The following is a 10,663-nucleotide window of genomic DNA, read 5'->3' on the forward strand; positions in this document are numbered from 1 at the left end:
ATAATACAAGTATACAATACCAAATCATATCCACATGATACTAACCTTGTATATTTGTTGTGACTACTCTTCCCAATTGATTCCTCGTAAGACCAAGAACCTCTTCATGTCATTCTCCTGCATAAGCAGTCATTCCTCCACAAGAATGATCCCTGACAACCCTGTCAGATAGTAACATAGATACATGGATACATACGTACATATATAAATGTTAGCATAAAGTAATCATGATCCTGTCAGACAACGACATACATACATACATGTATACATATATAAACATCAACATATCATGATCATAAAATAATTACCAGAGATCAAGGTCAAGGTTAAGAGAACTTCCTTTATTCATGCACAACATGCACGATATTGAGAACAAAAATTCCCAACATAGCCAAGGCATCTAATGCCTCAGATCCATTTACTCTACCTTTTTGGTTACCTTTCTCATGTCTGTACCGCCATAATCTATTTACCACAATGGACCCAACCAATCCAATCAACTGTCATAGTCTACCTTCCACTGCGCTTACTCATGCACAAAGCTTCATATGTGTCTTTGATCCAGGTTTGGGTGAGAAAAAGGACCCTTCCAAGGCCTTTTACTTTCGTGATGTGTTAAAATTGCTTTGAAAAGAACATTAACGAATACATCTGTATGCAGAAAAGAAGAGGAACATAACAATCATCAGCACATGAAAACATAAGCGTTGATAACGGAGTTCGTCCAGGAGGGACTACATCTCCGGGCCCCAGTGTCAAGATGGTGTAGGTCGTTGCATTAAGTGCTATCAATAATGGTGATGTACATAGAGATGATGTCTCGATCATACAAGGAAAAATGCCCTCACGCAGGAGTGGCTCTAAGAGATGTTCCACAACTAGAACTCTCAATCAAAAGACTCCTATTAGTATGATACAAAAACATGCATGGTGAGCATCCCTCCAACATGGCACAAAAGGGATGTCAAAACAAAACACATGCATGACGACAACAAGAGTATCCCAACAACATACAATAAGGGATCTCAAAGCATAACATGAAAAGTTATGACAACAAGTACATCATATGAAAGATTCCACATAACATGAAGCAAGGAATCATGACAACATGAAATAAACAAGATCCTGCATCAACATCAATCAAGGATCTGTACAACATAACGCAGAAAGAAGAAGTACATGAAAAATAATCATATACCTCACACCACGGGCCATCTGAAGAAGTGGATGTCTCACTGCTGAAGCTTCTCGTACCATTGCTCTCAAGGCATCGATCTCATGAAAATCTCTGCTCGCACATGAATGTGGAAATTTGCACTGGCACTTAGAAAAGTGACTAGAAGAAGAAATGAGAGAATAAGAAATCCGAAGCCACCATCAGACTTGTGGTGTCGAGTAGTGCTGAATCGACTGTCCAAAATTCGAATTTTGAGAAGTTGAGAATTTTGGGCTCAAGGAATCTTTTAGATTCCCTCGAGATTCCTCAAATATTATGTTCCATGGATGGACTGCAAATCTGCAACTCAGATGGCGAATCTGATCTCACCATTGCGATCCCTGCGGAAAACCATGAAAAACAAGTATAAACTTGACTATTTTCTGAAATGTCAAAATTTTACCTCCTTGGGAAAATTTCATGGCTCATGGTTCTGCTCCCTGTTTTTGCTGAAATCATGGTTCCACATGCATTCTGGAAATAAGTGGAAAATGCAGACCTCTGATGAAGAAACGAACAACACCATTGTGTTCGTGGCGATGAGAGGTGTAAAAACCATATAAAACTTGTCAATTTCTGACAAAGTGAAAATTCTGCCCTCCTGCAAAATTCATGGTTCCTGCATTAAAATATTAATTAATCTGCCTTCTGCCTCGAAATTTGTGCATGTAGTCTCTCTCCTCCTCGAACTGTGTGCAGAGGGAAAATTCCGAGTTTATATAAAATCTCATCGGTGGATTTACCAATGTATAGTGGTTAGCGTATTGACTAAATTCAACAAATGGTTAAGGAGAGGTCGGGGGATCAAATCCCGCCTCTTCCATATATAAACCTTTTTAACCATAATGTATTTGAAATAGGGGTCGGGTCTGCTTTGGGCGGTCGCCCCTTAAACCCCACACTTAACACATATATCGACATATATATTTATACATATATTGGAGCGCATTAATCGCAATCGGCAGTCGGCAGGGATTGGCGCTGATTAATTCGATGCGATTCCAGGGATTTCGGCGATATATGATATCGGGTGGTGACAAGATCGGCGATCGGATCAGGGTTTCTAAAATCGGCGCAATAATGGATGTTTCGGTATAGACATCGACGCAATTGTTATGGGTCGGGGCGATATAAATATGACTTCGGGGTGTGGGCCGGGTCCACCGCCGATGGCCCGCGCCCGCCCCTTAATACATTATTTTAAACAACATATATATATATATATATATATATATATATATATATATATATATATATATATATATATATAGATATATATATATATATATATATATATATATATATATGGTCAGACATATATGCGGGAGAAGTGGAGGAGGGTTTGGCGGGGGTTATTGCCGCCGATCCCGATCCCATATATATATATATATATGTTTGTTATTGATGCGATTATTATTGTGATAAGGTGGTTTTAAAGGGTTCGACGGGGTTTGTTGCCGCCGATCCCGAAACCATGTGTTTATTGTTTGATATAGTTATTTTTAATAACTATATGTTGAAACATTTCGTCATATGTTTATTTATTAACCATTTAAAAATTATTTTGTCTCTTATGCAGGTTTAGGAGACAAATGAGAGAATGCCAAGTGTCAATGGCTGATGGGCTGCCATGTGGGTCCCACCTGCTTACTGGGATGCCATGTGGCATACTGTGGGCCCCACTTTCTCCTGTCATGTCAAACTTTGAAGAGCTCTATCTTTCGCATACGATCTCGATTTGACGAATCATTTGCACCTCCACGATCAGGATGACGAGGTCTTCGATTTGGTCCTGGTTCGAGCACAATCCAAACACTTTGATTTTTGAGCCATCTATGTCCTGTGTGTCTCTCTGGAGCCACTTGGATCAATCCTCCCCACTGAGGAGCTTTTGGTCCTCCAAAAGCATGGAAAATAATTTGCATCTTTCTCTGTACCCTGTCTACATCACAAATCTCCTGAAAAGGTCTCGCTTCCATCTCCTTCACCTTTGTTCTTCGGAGCCTTAAGCGATTAGCCAACACTTGCTGCTTCTGCAACCTGTAGTACACTATTTGAAAATTACATGCTTGAATGATAAGACCAACCAAAGACCCAAACGTCCCATACTTGCCACGAGTTTATAACACATACTCGGTGGTCAAGTTTACAACAAGATGGACGTAACACCCTAGCTATGACAACCAGGCCAAACTATCATGGTTGCTTCAAAAAGTGATGGAAAACACATCATCACTGCAACGCATGATTTACATTCATAAGGCCAAACACTATTGTTTTGACAAGTGACAGAAACATAACATCACTTTCAGAGTTTTAACATGCAACTCAAAATACGACTCAAAACATGACCAGACATCATTGTTGCTAACCAAGTGATGGAAGCACATCATCACTTTTACACTTTAAAATGCAACAAATGATTTACAAAATAATGACCATGAAACGCCAACATGTCTAGAAACCATTTCTCACTTATCTTTGTGAATGGGTCACCTCCTTGAGGTGGTTTTGCTTGTCGAACAACCGCTCTTCCTGGTTCACGCACCGACGCTTTGTCGTTAAGGCGCTGCTCTGGATGGAGCTTCTAACAAGTGGCTCTTTGATGGCCATTTCTGTCGCAATGACTGCAGTAGGCTTTCTTCCTCCATATCTGCTTAACCTGTTTCTTTTCATGCTGTTGAGAGGGTCTTTCACGCCTCATGAGTGCTGCCATTCTTTTCCAACACTTGGAAAAGGTATGGTTAGGTAAACCACAAAAAGTACATGTTTTTCGATGCCTTGATCTTCGTTCATTATTAACAACATGATCATAATCAAAATGAACATTCGAAGATCAAAAATGGTTATACCTTCCTTTGTTGTTTCTGATGTCAGTATGGCGATGAGAGCTTGCCTCAGCTCTCTCCCTGCAATGGAAACTGCCATGGGATGATGGGGATGTTTTCCCATCATACTCTTTCCTCGTCGATGTCTCGAACAAATCTAACACCTTTGAGCACTCTCCTTTAGTGTATCTTGAGCCTGCAAATCAATGCTCATGCACAACCTCCAAAGGTTGAGTGATGCCTTGGTTATTAGCACCAAGTTCTTTCTCCTCGTGCCTTGTCTTTGTAAGGAGCCTCATATTTGTCCCTGTAATTGGGATCTCCAAATCTCCAACAAACATCATACTATGAGAAGATGAAATCGAAAGGAAATCAACATCTTTTACCTTCTCTTTCGATTTGGAAAGAACTGATGAGGGCTGCTCATCATCCGTTGTTGGTGGTTTGCTAACTGTCTCAGCGCATTCCCCAACTTCTTTCCTGACATACCCAAGTCTTGCCTGATGGGGTAATTCCTCTACTTTGATGGGGTTGAAAATGCCTTGGCCATTAACGCCCAAGCCTTTTCCTTCATACCCCATTCTCTTCAACAGTTTGGAGCCAATTCCTGTGGTATGATTTTCAAACACAGCGAAATCATCATCAGGAAACATACATGAAGATGGAGAACTACTTTTTACCTCACATGGGTCTCGCTGCAGCTTTTCCAAGGCCTCGTCCTTTGCTTGCAGTTGTCGTAGCAAACTTTTTTTTTCCTCTTTCTCTTCATGTAGGCGCATCTTCAATTCATCGTTCTCTATTTGAAGATTATGTTTGTTTTGCTTCCGTTCCTCCATGGCTTCTTTTGTGGCTTTCAACTGAAGCTGTAACCCCTCCTTTTCCTCTGTTTCTTTTTGTAGAGTTTCATACACAATTTCCACTTTCTTGGAAATGTCGAGCATGGTCTCGCACATCACTCTTTCATCCTCTGTCATTGAACGTTCCATTGTTCACACTGCAATTCACATCAACGCAAAGACCGCTTTGATACCACTTGATCCAAGTCCGAGTGAGAAGAAGGACCCTTCCAAGACCTTTTACTTTCATGATGTGTTAAAATTGCTTTTAAAAGAACATTAACGAATACATCTGTATGCAGAAAAGAAGAGGAACATAACAATCATCAGCACATGAAAACATAAGCGTTGATAATGGAGTTCGTCCAGGAGGGACTACGTCTCCAGGCCTCGGTGTCAAGATGGTGTAGGCCGCTGCATTAAGTGATGTCAATAATGGTGATGTACACAGAGATGATGTCTCGATCATACAAGGAAATATGCCCTCACGTAGGAGTGGCTAAGAGATGTTCCACAACTAGAACTCTCAATCAAAAGACTCCTATCAGTATGATACAAAAACATGCATGGTGAGCATCCTGCTAAAACGGCACAAAAGGGATGTCAAAACAAAACACATGCATGACGACAACAAGAGTATCCCAGCAACATACAACAAGGGATCTCAAAGCATAACATGAAGAGTTATGACAGCAAGTACATCATATGAAAGATTCCGCATAACATGAAGTAAGGAATCATGACAACATGAAATAAACATGTACAACATATACAATGTATTCACAACAATAATACCACACATCCAAAACCACACTGTCCTTACTAAGAAACCTTGCTTCCCGTATTTTATCCATGCTTGTCTTAGCATGCCGCAGACCACATTGCTTTCAATTTGCTAATGTATCCTTCAACATTACATGTCATAACATAAATATAGGCATAATACAAGTATACAATACCAAATCATATCCACATGATACTAACCTTGTATATTTGTTGTGACTACTCTTCCCAATTGATTCCTCGTAAGACCAAGAACCTCTTCATGTCATTCTCCTGCATAAGAAATCATTCCTCCACAAGAATGATCCCTGACAACCCTGTCAGACAGTAACATAGATACATGGATACATACATACATATATAAATGTTAGCATAAAATAATCATGATCCTGTCAGACAACGACATACATACATACATGTATACATATATAAACATCAACATAATCATGATCATAAAATAATTACCAGAGATCAAGGTCAAGGTTAAGAGAACTTCCTTTATTCATGCACAACATGCATGATATTGAGAACAAAAATTCCCAACATAGCCAAGGCATCTGATGCCTCAGATCCATTTACTCTACCTTTTTGGTTACCTTTCTCATGTCTGTACCGCCATCGTCTATTTACCACAATGGACCCAACCAATCCAACCAACTGTCATAGTCTTACCTTCCGTTGCGCTTACTCATGCACAAAGCTTCATATGGGTCTTATATCATCGGTTGGGTACAACACATATCTCTCGATTTCCATCAACTTTCCTCTTTCCCAACCAGTTCCCAAGACTCAAAACATAAAAGGCAAGCCAAGAAACAAAGAAGAAGAAAATCATGAAAACCAATAATAACAATACGACACCACAACAAGAGTGGCAAGGCCTTGCACCAAACATAAACAAAACCACAAATCAAGCTCAAAAAATCATAAAATACCAAAAGCACAAGACTAGAAACAAACACCATGACTCAATCCCCATGGTTCCCAGTGCATCCAAGGGAAATCTCAACCTGAGCCTTCTTCATGATTCATGGCAATCTCTCTTGCCATGCAACTCCCTGAATCATGTTGTCAGAAACACATAATTGTCAATGTATAAATAAGCATAACAATACACCAACTACCTCATCTTTTTGTGCCAAGAACGCTGCTTGCAACTGAACACATCCACGCCACCTCTCAAGGGACTCTAATCCTTTAACAGCTCCATCTGTAGCTAAAGACTAGCTAATATACCTGTCAAGTACATCCTCATGAATATAACACATATCCACATAATGTCATGCAAAATCAAGGTTATGAAGGATTCCTGTGTGCAAAGAACTCATTCATTCAAAATTAGGGTTTCGAAACATAGCCAAAGGAATTCTTGCCCAATTCCTTTCTTTCACCTTTTTACCTTGTTGAAATCAAGGCTTACTATGTGTTGTCACATCACCCATCTATTAGTTATGTAGAAACATCAACTTTTACCTTGTCATGCTAATACCAAACATGTTTCCTCCAACTTCTCACACATGTAAACCATATGTTCCAAATATCAAGACAATCATATTTATCAATTTGAAATCAACATTTAGCAAAACTAACAATCATGTCATAATCCATAGTCAACTCATAGTCATTAGACATAATGCTACATCTATCACCTACTACACTCAAGTACATTTCAATTGTCTCAACAATCATCTTAAAACAAGATCATTGGAACACATACTCATATTAAGCAATTCATCAATCATTCAACCACTTACAATCATACCATGTTAAATAAATAAACTAGGCACCAATCACTCAAACACCAAATAGATGTCATGATCAAACAACCAAGCACAAAATATACGACATAAGAAAACTCATACCTTAATGTATATTAGGGGAGACTATCTTGTCTGCACAATCAATTCATATTAGCATAATATAACTTCACAACATATCAATTCAAAGACAAGTAAGATCATTATATCATATTAGTAACTAACTAATATTTTTACATCATAAAATCATAAGCATTTGTCATTCATGTATAACAATCACATATGTATGATCAATCTAGATTAGTACGACACCATATCAAAATATGTCGGATCATACCTGAATATTGCAACCATAACCATTTGCATAGGTAAAACCAGGTTAACACAATACATATAACGTCAAGATCTTCAAAGCAATGAACATAACCATCACACATATGACCAATCCAAATTATGACATCAAGATCTCAATGAAATAACTCTAATCATCAAGTTAATAGCACATAACGACACTAAGCTATATATCATGCTCATCAACAACATAAAACCGAATTGTCAGCTAACTATCATATAACAATCAACAAGTTAACCTATAACATACTCATCAACAACATATAGCATAATCATGAGGTTATCTAATATAAAACAACAATAGCAATGCATACAACTACAAGGTACTATCATTCTTGACTATTCGACTCATGTGCATATAACTACACTAATCAACTAACATCCATCATGAATGTAACCATAACGTCAAAATACATCTACATAAACCTAATTTATATAAACCTAATGCATATAAAAATCCTTAACATACATACCTACATGCCCAACATGCAAACCTGTATGATGACATGTGATCGCCTAGAGGTCAAATGCTGCAACTTCACTTTGATGATCTACATCTCCTGCTTTACCTTATTCAACACATTAGCATCATGACATACCACTAGCACCATGATGACCTAAATTGCATAAAATTACTTCACGAGGCATATTTGGCCTACTATTCATGCATAGCTATAACCAATACCATACATGCATAATGACTGCATATAGACATATAACACATAAGTACAAAACCATATACACATCCTTCTAGCTAGAGTCCAATCATTAATGCATGACCATATCAACTACACAAACCATGACCTTAGGCATGACAACAACCATTACTCCATTGTACACATTGCCACATGCAACCAACAGTGTGCATAAGCAATGCCAAACCAACTACCAATACGCATAACCGCCTGTAGTCTAACATAATCAATCAATTGTTGTAATCAACCTACAAGACTGATGCATGTAATCAAAATATTAAAAATGTAACCTAACATACAAGGATTTAAGTAGGTGACATAAAATCAACATGTAAGTGACATATAATCCATATGCAACCAGTCACATATGCATGACCAATACATTTCATGAAATCAACATCAATTTCTTCATAACAACCATACTACAACCATAGTCAATCATCAAGCCAATGCAACACGTATATAAGTGTAAGATACACACATGAAACTAACATGCATGCATGACCAACACACATTCAACCCATTCAGTCTGAGAGTTGAACCATGCTCTTATACCACTCTGTAACACCCTCCTCCCATATCTACCCAATCAACTGGCCAGCTGGGGTAAACATGCGACGAGAGGACACTATGATTCAACCTCCTTGGTGACTCTAAGGAAATGGAATCGACGGAACATCACATACAGTGATCCAACATCATCCAAATAACATTCAACAGACAAGTCAGCCACTCAGACTGCTTATCCCTGAGTCCTACTACTGTTTGAGAGACTTAGGGGCAGGGTAACGCTCCCTAGACACTGCCCAGGTGAGTTAGTTTCAGGACTAATGCTCCCCAGACACTGCTCAGGTGCTTTATAACGCTTCCTAGACACTGCCTAGGTGAGTTAGTCTTAGCATTAATGATAGCATTCTGGGATTTGAGCCACCTTTTTCGGTCCAAAGCTCGGGACACTGCCCATAATGGAATGATAATTTAGAATTGGTAAGGATAGAAGGTAACAAGGATACACAAGCAATAATATGAACAAAACCATAACCTAACCCCTACTAGCCATGATAGGCATTTCGTCAAACATATCATCAACATGTAACCTATAGGTGTAAAAAATAGAATTAAGTGTAGGGATCTCATACTTATCTGAGAATCGCCATGAACCATTGTTTCCTCTTGTATTTTGTTGCCTTATCACTTATTGGGTCATAAATATAATATCCATTCAAACACAAGTAAAAACATGTTGAGAGCCAAACATAGCTGCTGACATAAAATGTACATATAACCAACATAATAGGAACATAAATACAATGGACATATCAGCCATCAAAATCCATATATATATCAGTACATTTGCACATGAAAATCAAGGGAATGAATTTCTCATTAATAAATGCAATGAACCAACCGGTGATGGGACTACCACGTTCCACCTGACCATAGATTGGCTGAGCCAAGTCTCTCTTCAGCCAATCACCCCCGTGCCATATTCCAAGCATGAATGTGGAACTCATAGAACACATAAAAAAGACCAATCAATGTGGATTCCATCGGAGTTCTCCACCTACACCGTGAGGAATTTGAGTGCCTCCTAGTCTCTTAGGCTTTACTGTGCATCCGCAGTCTGATCCAGGGATCACTAGGCCCTACACTGAGACATACTCTCTAGGATTTACCATGCATTCCATCTCGGAATCACTAGGCCCAACAGAGAGAAAATCCACCTCTTGGCTTTACCGTATATCCTGCCATTCACCGGCAAGGATTCCTAGGCCCACCGAGGCACACAATCTGGCTTTACTGCAACCCACAGTCTGGCTCAAGGGTTATTAGGCCAGTGGCTTCATGCATCCTCAGTCTAGTTTAGGGACCACTACCATCATGTGTTTGTCAATTCGGAGATCCACCCCACTCAACTTCGAATCCAATCCGGTCATCCCCCACAAAACACATGAGAGAACCCATCTCATCAAATCTATCAGGAAATGGCAAGGCTAGGCTAAAAATATTATCACACCTGGCAAAACCCATGCCATGGTAGAAAAGAAACACATGAAATCCCATGCATGCCAAATATAGTAAGGAAAATACACATGCAAGTTGATACCTGCAATGAAGCCTATTGTAGCTATTTGATCCTGCCCTTCCCTACTTGATCTTTGCTTCCTCTTGCCTTCTTTGCCTTTCTTGCTCCAAG

The sequence above is a fragment of the Pinus tabuliformis genome, chromosome 4_1, assembly GCF_031772625.1.
Source record: "Pinus tabuliformis cultivar Carrire ecotype Pingquan chromosome 4_1, CPIR1, whole genome shotgun sequence".
In the NCBI taxonomy this organism is placed as follows: domain Eukaryota; kingdom Viridiplantae; phylum Streptophyta; class Pinopsida; order Pinales; family Pinaceae; genus Pinus; species Pinus tabuliformis.